We start from the raw sequence: 11,501 nt of genomic DNA, 5'->3' as shown, positions 1-11,501 counted from the left end.
CCACAGCGCCCCTCAGAGAATAAGAGATGGTACTGAATATCAATAACTACCCAGTATTCGGTCTGGACCGAATCATACTTCATTTAGAATGTCATTGGCATAATGATTTGCCTGTTTGTCACTTGATTTGTTTGTTTGTTTGTTTGTTTGTGTGTGTGTGTGTGTGTGTGTGTGTGTGATAGGGCTTTTATAAAAGATTTCATTCTTGAGTTGTGTAATGTTCTTTTTTGTCTATCATTATCTTACAAGTAGAATATGATTTTATGTTTACGTATTCAAGTGGAATATGGCTCATATATTATGTCAATGTTATTCAAGTGGAATGTAACGCATATATCATAAACAGAATATTGTTCAGTTGGTTTGACTCTTTTTGGTCTGCAATCATTGTCGATGGTTGCGCGAGAGACTACTGCAGTAAATACTGCAAAATTATAATCTTGTTGTCTTAAACTGCATGTATCAAATATTTTTGTTTCTTTGTACCCAGAACGAATCGTTTATTCATGTACGACTTGAATGGAATAGATGAATATCATGAAAAAATTATATGTATATATATGCATGACATTGTATTCAGATACAAACCCACGCACAAAATGTATCGCATACATCAAAATACAAATTATCGAGCTGCAAACACATTCATTTATATACGTTTGTATAGTAAAAATGTAAGGGAAAAGAATAAAAAACATGATGAAATACAAAATGTCATAGTCTGTGTCATTTCTCTTTCATTTTGGTGATGAATGTGTGTGTGTATGTGTGTGTGTGTGTGTGTGTGTGTGTGTGTGTGTGTGTGTGTGTTCATGATGTATACATTAGTGTACACGTACTGACTGTTTCTTAGCCCAGACGACCGCGTGTAAATGGTTGCATTATGGTTCTCCCTGATATACTCAGTAGTCCAGTAGCATACTTCGGTTCACCCTTTTACGTCACTGCTGATTAATGCATCGTAATCATAAACTAAACATCCATCTAGCTTTTTTTATTAGCTTAATAACAAAACTTTAATATCACTTTGCATACTGCTCATGGTAATGGAATGCGTGGCAATGTATGGGCAGTGAACAAGAATCTGGAGCCCTATTCATGAATTTCCCCTGTAGACATTGCTTGAAAGGATCTTTACAAAGGTAGGCACGCACCAACAATGTGACACATTCTTCGCCAATTGCAATGATAAACATTCTCGGACTACGAATACATGAATGGATGTCGTATAACTCGCTTGTGTATGTTCCTTTGCTCCCAGCTGCATGAGTTTGCGTGCATGCATACTGGGACCATGTGTGTATATCATGATCTGTGTGTATATGTCTTCCAAACTATTGTCATATCTACAACTTCTGCTAGAACGGCGTTCCCTCCCCCCTTTTCCCCAAGATCCAACAAGTGATATTTTAACACGGTCTAGTTGTTCAAATACTATCATCACCATCATGGTCACCCTTTAAAATTTTTTCTTCAACACAAGGCAGTCAAAGTGATAATAATGATAAAAATAAAAGATATGCTCGCCACCTTTAAAAGGGTCTATAGTGCAGTCTACATCTCAAACTAGACTATTCTGTCTGTTTGATTTAAAGAGGTTGCTTTGGTTACCATGAATAACGCGGAACGAACGAGTAATTTTTCGTTTAAATCATCAACTAGTCGGGGGGAGAAGGAAGAAAAAGAAAAGGGACTGAAAAGAGGAAAGCCGCAAATCGTCTGTTGGGGTTCTTGCTCTAACCGCCAGACGTACACGTAGAGGTGTTTGTCTGAATGAATTCGATTTGATCTTGGAGGGGTGACAATATCATAGAGAAAATTGTCCTCCAGTTTTTTTCTGTCCCTTATACATATTGATAAAGTCACCGATGCTCTTGTTGACCTGTATTACTGTAACATTTTGAAGCCACGGTGTTTCTGCCGTAGGCCTATACTTGGTTATAAAATCTATTCATACTATTTCCGAGAAGTCAGCTTGACTTATTTCGCGTTACTTTATGGCCTAATTCAACTTTATCAATAGTAAGCAGCCTTTTCAGCACGCATTTATGTGCATCGTATATGTGTGTTTTTAAATAGTCTGGAAGAATCCCTTCATTCACAAAATCCTTTCTTCGGGTGGCGCCTTTCAGGTGAAAGGGGACACTATTCCCGGCTACGACATTCCTACCGGGCGCGTGGGAAATATGAGAAATTGCGTCACTGCTGAATGGTCCTGCCTGTGCTGATATTTACCTCGCTCCGGATGGGTAAGCCCGCCGCTGAGGAGCTTCCGCCGTCGTAGGCTTCGCATTTATAATCTCAGTGTACACACACACACTGAATGCGGAGGTGTGGGGTAATTATGGCTTGTTCAGAGTGCGTGGGATTTCCTTCAACATTGAAACCATCTTCCGAAACCCACGCACCGGTATACAACGCTAAAAAGAGACCAACACCATTCATAAGTATGTGGTGACAATATGGGTAAACTTGCTCTCCGTCCTGCGGTCAACCAGTCGCCCAATATTACTCTAGCGTTTGAAAATCATTGTTAATCTTTAGACATCAAAGTGCAACCAAAATTCCACCTCATGTTATATTGTGATTCCATTTTTCTGAAATGATATCAAATCACGTATCACCGTGAAATCGTTATTGTATTTGCTCCAGGAAAGTAAAAATGACATGCTTTCTGCAGCGCCCTCAATATTTTCCTTGCTTATAACCTCGTCAATGTAACAGTCATATCGTATCGTATGATTTTATTATCATATCATATCATATCATATCATATCATATCATATCATATCGTATCGTATCGTATCGTGTCGTGTCGTATCGTATCGTATCGTATCGTATCGTATCGTATCGTAAAAAGATTCTGATAAATGAATATGATAATGGCATGATATGGTATGGTATGGTATGATATTATCATACCATACCATACCATATCATGCCATTATCATATTCATTTATCAGAATCTTATCAAATAAAGTCATAATATCCTATCCTATCCTATCCTATCCTATCCTGTCCCATCCTTATATCATCACATCAAAACATCATATATGCAGGATATTTAATACATTATTATATTACATACATTGTCATATTAGATAGATGCCGCCGGTATTCAGCTACATGTATCCTTTTTGTGTTAGGGTTTGGAAGTCACGGATATAAAACCCAGCCGCGTCACAACATAGTTAGATAAGAAAACGCGAATATTCCATTCACTTTTTCGGGCTTCTTTTTTTTTTCTGTAACAACCGTTACAGATTTGACCTTTGGAAAGGGAAATGACCCTATCAGACCATTAGAGACAACCCTGAAAAGAGAACGAAGCCGCACAAACGTGGACAAAGACCAAAAGAGCAATGGGTCTTTCTATGCCATCGCTTTTGTTTCCGTTCCTATACTCGGGTCAGCGTCCTTAAAAGTTGTAGGAGATGTGAAGTGTCCAAATATTTGCACCACTTCAATAAAGGCCTTGTTTCATCCACTTCCTTTGTGGATTTTCAATGATATCGTATTTAACGTGTGAGACGCAACGCTACATGTCTAGAAATTTGCCAGTGTATACTTAACACTTTTAGAGGGTGTCTGGAATGCTGTTCTAAATATTCCTTCGTATAAACCTTTGCACTCACTGATGGGGTAAAGGAGAAAGAAAAGGAAATGAAAAACGGGAGCCAGGGGATGTGGCGAGAGAAAAAGCTTGTATAGAGCTAGAGGATTTCTGGAACACAAAAGAATTCCAAGCCATCACTGTTGTGAACAAGACAAAAGATGAACAAAAATTCACAGATAGATCAGAAAGAGAGAGACTGAAAGAGACAGCCAACTAACAGAGAGATAGATAGAGCTGATGTCTCAGATTGATATATACAGATAACATATACGGACGCACTCAGAAAACGAACAGATTGACGAATATACAAACAAGTACAATGAATATTACAACACTGGAAATGGGAAATTTATGAGCAGAAATCAAGAAATTTGGAAAACGACTATATGCAGCAGGTATTCAGACAGGAAGATAGATAGATAGACTGATAAATGAAGAGAAAGTATAGGAGTTTGGTATCTTGATAAAATGTTGAGACATAATATCGAGAGAGAGAGAGAGAGAGCAAACTTTTCGCGTCGTCAAAACAGAGTACACACACACTTCAATGATCCAGGTAAATCGTCTTTGAGCTTATCGGTCTTTTCTTGTTAGATTGGTTATGCAATCATTAGAGAGAATGAGGAATTTAAAGGAGAGACGTTTCATTCGCAAGCCTTTCAAATTTCAAAGATCATCTCCCCAAGATCATCTGCATAATCCCGTCTATAGTGCGTTATGCAATCGTATAGACAGAAAATGTAGAAATTAAGGGAAAGAAACTCTTTTGCGAACCTTCCTATTTTCGGAGAAAAGGGGTCAATAAAGGCATAAATGGATTGCGAACCATCTTTTCGTGCAGAATGTATTTCTCAGAAACTAGCGTAATATTGTCTTCATTCAGAAGGTAGGCGTTATTGTCACTCAGTCAAAATAAAGGACGCTTTGTATACATGTACTTTAAACATGGATATCATTCACAAAGTATTTCCTGCCGTTCTATCTGTCTGTGTATCTCTTTTTATTTTCTTTCTCTCGCCCACGCGTACCCCAAGATTTCCCTCTCTCTCTCTCTCTCTCTCTCTCCCTATCTCATCAACGTATACTCTCTCTCTCTCTCTCTCTAACTATCTCCTATGTCTGCCTGCATGTTTTTCTGTCTGTCTGTCTTCTCTCTCAATGCTATAGTTATTTCCATTCTATTTTTTAATGGATAATGATAATGATAATGATAATGATAATAACGATGATAATAATAATAATGATGATAATAATAATGATAATAATGATAGTAATATGACATATTTATATAGCGCTTAATACATTCATGTTTCGAATCGCTTTACAATTATCAAAAACAAACAACCAAACATATCATCAACTACGAATACAATTACAAATAATCAACTATAGATAATCATCAGTTCTATTCTAGAAATAATTGGGTTTTAAGTTTCTTTAAGTTTCTTAAGTTTCTTTTTGAAAATTCATTTTCCAGGTTTTTCTTAACAGTGCATCATATACATGATGATATCATTAATTGCTCTCTGTATCATGTTTCTGTTATAAGTTCTTTCTATGATATGTAAATAAGCATGTTTGTTTATCATATCAAAATCACAAGTGAAATTATCCTATCATTTGACATTAGTACATGAGTACATTAATCGTATAAGACTAATATATGATATTACGTTCTACTCTAATTTTATGGATCATCACACTAGCTCGTTATATTGCACTACAATGTGGTTGTATAAAATCTCTACCCTTACAATGGATTTTACTCTATCCCTTGATAATAATTACATGACCATTGATAACATTATACATCGGGTGACATATTGATTATCAAGTCCTCATTGATAATGACTCAAGTATAGATTGTCTGGGATTGTTTTTCTGCCCTCCCCCCCCCAAAAAAAAAAAAAATAAATAAAAAATAAAAATAAATAAAAAATAAATAAAAAATAAAAAATAAAAAATCTTGTTCTTAATTGTTTCTCATGAGACTTACATTTGCTACTACAAATGTATTTTGGTTACTACCCATCATGTTTTATTTTCGATATCTTGTGCGGAAACTTTCAGGATTATTTCACAATGGTACGTCATAGATAATTATGCAGATTTCGACTGCGTAATTGCACGTGACGCATCGCGTGCGCCTCCAGGCATCTAACGAACGCAGACACGGGCTTGGGCAAGGTGCGCGTTTGTCGGGCTACTAATCTTGATCTACACTACCGTTCTGTGACGGTAACAGCGATGGAAGCGTCCGACTGTTTGACACAATTTTGAGATCATAAATCCGTCCATCGCTAAAGCTTTACAGGCGATATAAAAGAAAAGAGGATGTTGTAATTACATCCTGATCCTGCGGTTTTTCCCAAAAAAAAGTAGAATAAAGAATAAAAGAAATCCATAAGTAGAACTATGGCAAGGAATTTGGGTCATCGCCGATGACACAAAATCGCGAAGAATATTGGTCATGCAAAAACTAGTTCACCAAAAGGCAGATTTAGAATTTTGAAGGCAAAAATTCCCAACTTGCACGCCACACCAAAACTCCAGGATTGTGATGATATTCGTCACGTAATTATGTTCTCGGACGTACGACCTCAAAACAGCTGTTATACTTCAAAATTTCGGATCAAAACCAAATTAAATGAAAACGTCCTACTTTTAAAAAATAGATTCTTGTTTAAGGAAAGTGTCTATCATTTCCTCGATAGAAAACGGAAGAACTAAATCAAAAATCCACAAAAGCTACAATATAGGCCTAACTGATAATTTATTATCATTATCATTGCACTGTATATCGTCAAATTTGATCTGACATCGATGCCCTGTTTTATAAAGAGTTATGATTAATTATATAGTTGATTTCTATGATAAGTCTATGACAGCCTGTGTAGTAAGGAAATTAATAATCGATTTTATCTTTTGATTTGATTTGAAATACTATCTATCAAATCACTGTCCAAATTTCAATAGTCTAGGGTAAGAATGGAAATTTAAATGCACAATTGCATTTTATATTTTGCACCTATTTCTAAACTGAATAAACATCTAATAATCATCATGTTTTGATGTCAAAATGCCATGATGTCCCCCTGCTATTGACCGATTTAATATCCATTACAGACTACAAGATTATACTTTAAAGGCAGACTGAAATATTTTGGTTTAAGATCACATTTTTCATGAAGATTAACAGGAACGAAACGTTTAGTGAGATTAGTTGCTTTCAGGATCACCGCATCACCGCGTGCAATAAAATTGTACGGTATAGGTTTAAAGGGGAAGGCTAGTAACTGATCAGTGGGAATCAGTGGAAATGCTGGGAGATGATTGTTCCAATCCTTATGGGATTCATTCAAAAGTTCATTGTATATCTATTGTTGTGTGAAAATGATTTGCTTCAGAACGGTCTCATATTCAAGTAATGTGCAGATTAATGCTCCGTCACTGACCAGGGACGCTAACCTGAAAGCATTAAACTGCACATTACTTGAATATGAGACCATTCTGAAGCAAATCATTTTCACACAACAATAGATATACAATGAACTCTTGAATGAATCCCATAAGGATTGGAACAATCATCTCCCAGCATTTCCACTGATTCCCACTGATCAGTTACTAGCCTTCCCCTTTAAGGGTGATGAAAATTAGGTTCGTAGTACTTTATTTCTTTAATCATTTTTTTTATTTATCTGGATAATAAAGCAATAATATCCCATCTAAGTTACATCACCCGACACGTATCGGATGACGTCCGTTATTCCAAAAGTTCCTCAATCAGAAATCGAAATAAGATTCGTAATACTATAACTTCCGAAGGTTCATTAGTATACGTATTTCTTCTTCTTATTTTTCTTCTTTCTTTTTCTTTTTCTTTTTCTTCTTCTTCTTCTTTCTTCTTCTTTTTCTTCTTCTTCATTTTGGGATTAACGAACTTTCGAAATAACGAATATTACTTCATTTTGGAATTGGCGAACCCTCGGAAACTAATGTTTGGACCAGTTGAACCCTGTTTCATATTCGAATTAACGATTCACGTCAATGATAGGTATACAAAGAATTTGTGTGTTTCGAAATAACGAAGTTTCGGAATGACGAACCTATTTGATTTTTGGATTTTAGCGAGCCTTCGGAATGACGTACATCGTCCGATTCGGGCGGTATAATTTTGCAATCTAAGAGGAGATTACCGCTCTAAAACTACCATCCAAAGAATTCCAAGGTTGACGGTTATTTCGCTTTGAAAGTCAAGTCAAATTGTGTGTGTCTGATGCGTGTGTGTATTTATGTATCAGGTAAATGGGAAAGTTGTTTCCGAGATCATTATTAAAGCACACAGTGAGATATTATTAAGCAGGTTATATTGAATGACTGTTAAGTCATGAGATTTGACTGGTATAAACAGCTCTGATATTCAAGATAGTTGTGAAAGTTACGTCGCTGTTCAATTTTGAATTTTCCGATGCTTCATTTTAATTGCGAACAATGTGCAAAACCATTCTGCTTGCAAAGACTAGTACCCCTTTTTATGAATGTGTTGATTGCTTAGTTCAACCAAATACCTCAACGGATTTGAGTCGAACTATGCCTCAAGACATACACCATTTGTTCCTCCATCATGCGTTTCGTCTTAGTTCCAGCTCGAATAACTTCACGCGTTAAACATCCTCGACCTCGTGTTTCAACACGGTCTAATACGTAATGGGCAACCTGCATTATAACTCCTCCCTGATAACTAATCCCGAAAAGTGTATACTACGGTTACATTTTATTCTTGCTCACTAGTATACACTCAACACTACACTGCACTTCTTTACATAACATTAGTAAGCTACTCTATCAAGCACTGTTTTCCCTTATGGTACACCACCTTTTACACTAATTATATTATACACCGTAGAACCTATACACTAATCACTCACGACATGCAAGACATAATAAAGGCTTTCAACCGGAGTCACGGGTTTCAGCGGCGGATCCAGAGCGGGGCGCACCGTCCGGGCGCGCGCCCCCTCTTTATTATTATTATATTTTTAAAACAAAACAAAAGAAATGCAAAGAAAATTCGGGGGCGAGCGCCTCCCCTTTACGGAATTCCTGGATTCGCCCCTGGGTTTGGTTGCTTGCGTTTGATTTTACCAACCATCAGTTGCGATGAGTCGTAAACGTATCCACAACAGACCTTACAACTGTCCTCACGGAAGAACGGATGACCGGGTCTGGAATTTCTGTTACACAAGAGATTATTCGTTGTTGTTTTTTCTTTTATTGCAGCAAAGGCGCAGCGATGAGATTCCTCTATACTATCCGATAGCTTTAAAACGGAATGTTCCCAGACATTATGTATAATATGCAGTGAATGTAGAAAATAATTTCCTTAATGTCATTGTTCTATGGTGACATTATTGTAGATAAGCCTCTAGGCTCTGTCGATTTCTAGAATGAAGTCCATGAACTCATGAAATGATTGTACAATTTTCTTTATACTTTTGCTGATGTGTTAGTTTTTTTGTTTTTTTTTTGCATTTCTTGAGTCGGAACTATAGGCTTGCGTCAATAACTACAACAGACATGACAGAAGAAAAGAAGAAAATGAAGAAAAATGAAAACTGACTGGATGTTCATCAAACTATCTATGATATTCAAGGAGCCTATAAAGGTGATGACAGGAATCAAAATTACAACCATCTTAACATAAAGAGAGACAGCCCTGACTTGTTCAGTTTGAATTTAAGAAAGAAGAGTGAATTGAATTGAGCAAAATTGTGAAAATGGTTCATAATCTGCATGGGGTAAAGTATATTGAGCGATATCAAATGTCAAAGTTTGATGTATGCAGCAGTTATTATGCAAACTAGACGGGCTGATGATGTCATTGTTACACCACCTTCACATTATTTCGTTTGTACGTGGACAATATCGTAAAATTACATTTTGTCGATAATCACGATAATTTTGTAAATATCAACACATCTCCTGGAAAGCAAATCATCACTTTTCTAGAATATTTAGAGGGATGACAAATACACTTTCACGTTGTTCATGTAAAATAACTGAAGTTTAAAAAATCTGTGTGTCAAGCAAGTCAAGGCAAACGAGACAAACTTAATGCGCTGACGTCATCACCTCAATTTGCATAACAGATTATAGTGCTTGCGACCGATGTCACTGCACGTTTCCTTGAATTTTGCCAACCTTTACAATTTTAGATACCATAATTCGTCTGATTTAAGTGCAGTTTGAAATGCTCCTTAGTTTGATTTTACTCTAGTAGCAAAATCTAATAGAAAATACATAGCGGATTAATAAAAGTTAGTCTGAAAAGACAGAGTAAAATTTTATGTGCACAAAATAGAGAAAACTCGTGTAAATCGGGTAAAAACAAGAGAAGTTAGGAAATTGTGAAGATTTGCTGAATTATGTTAAACAGTTCTTAAACAGTGTAAGAAATATGAATATGCAAATGAGTTAGCTAATAATGGCATCACCTCACAATATTCCACTGAACATGACAAAAATAACTTTGACTTGGATGAAAATCTAATTCCCCTGCTTTTGATAGTAAAAATAATCAACGTTATTAATGGCTGAATAAACTTCAAGATAATAATCAGTCAGATGTATAGATAGGATTTGAGACAGGGGCATAACTGCGTTAAAAAAGCAAACGAAAATGTCCAGAGTCTATGCGCAAACTAAATGACAAGTTGTGAGGTGATGACGTCATCAACTAGGCCTAATAACATTTTGTTTTAGAACTTTACAGTCCTGTGAAAATTAGCAAAACTTCACAATTAAACTGAATTCCATAACTTTTACTTGATTGTATAATGAGATTTCACAGTCAGTGCTTGGAATAATCTTTCTTTTCAGACTAACTTATATCTGTATACAACTGGAATTTCCCTTTTGTTATGATTCTAATTATATGATAGGACAATATTGCAATCATCCACTAGGCTCGAACAAGATTGGGGGAAAAACAAAACAAAACCTATAAATACCTTAAAAACGATCCTTTTGGTACAGAGCAAAACCAGTTCGCCCAGATTTGATTGCTGGTATTCTTTATAATATTATTCAAATAAGGCTTAGTGTATAATTCTCATTTTTTTTCTTTTTTTTTAACACAAAATAATTGAGATATGAGTGTATTGCTTGTAGTCGCCTATATCTTGTTATCTATTATAGCCCTTTATTCATGATAACAATCAGTGATTGCCAAACTCCTATTCTTGAAAGAGAGAAAAAATACTCTTTTTTATTTTTTTTTATTTTTAGGAGGGCATAATCTGCTTCGGACATTACAACTGTAATATCCCACAGTAAAACATCTGCAAGTCATTTTAAGTTATAAAGTATTACGTTTGATTTTGATGAAAACTGCAACCTTGTATAGTACATGTATATCAAAGTGAAGTGTTAGTGATTGCATGGACATTTAATTCCTGTAGGCCTATTCAATACTTAATATTACCATCATCATAATTTGCATTGATGCAAGCTATATACACACCCGGGGGACTACTCGACTGAATCTAAAAGCAGAGATTTAGTAGCAAAACCAGACGTTTCCTGCCCCCACATTCTTGTTAGATAGAATGAAAAATTGTTAACACTGAATAAATCCGGATTATTAACATTTTGACACAACTCTTTTACACGTTTCTAACAAAAGGCACTTAAAGCCGTTAACACGGGTGGTTATCTTCTTATTAGTACTGTATATTATTGTATGACTATGTACCGCCAATCTTATGTAGTTGCACTCCCGAATGTGATATCCTGCGGTCGTGGGCATGTAAACACACCCATCAAAATTCATCCTTCCCGTGGTGTTTTACTATATTTTCGAAGTTTTGTTAGCATTAGATCTCC

Source organism: Diadema antillarum, unplaced genomic scaffold, assembly GCF_040938485.1.
Source record: "Diadema antillarum isolate AM-2024a unplaced genomic scaffold, OU_Dant_1.0 seq00000204_RagTag, whole genome shotgun sequence".
Taxonomy (NCBI): Eukaryota; Metazoa; Echinodermata; class Echinoidea; order Diadematoida; family Diadematidae; genus Diadema; species Diadema antillarum.
This window is presented reverse-complemented; position numbering follows the sequence as displayed.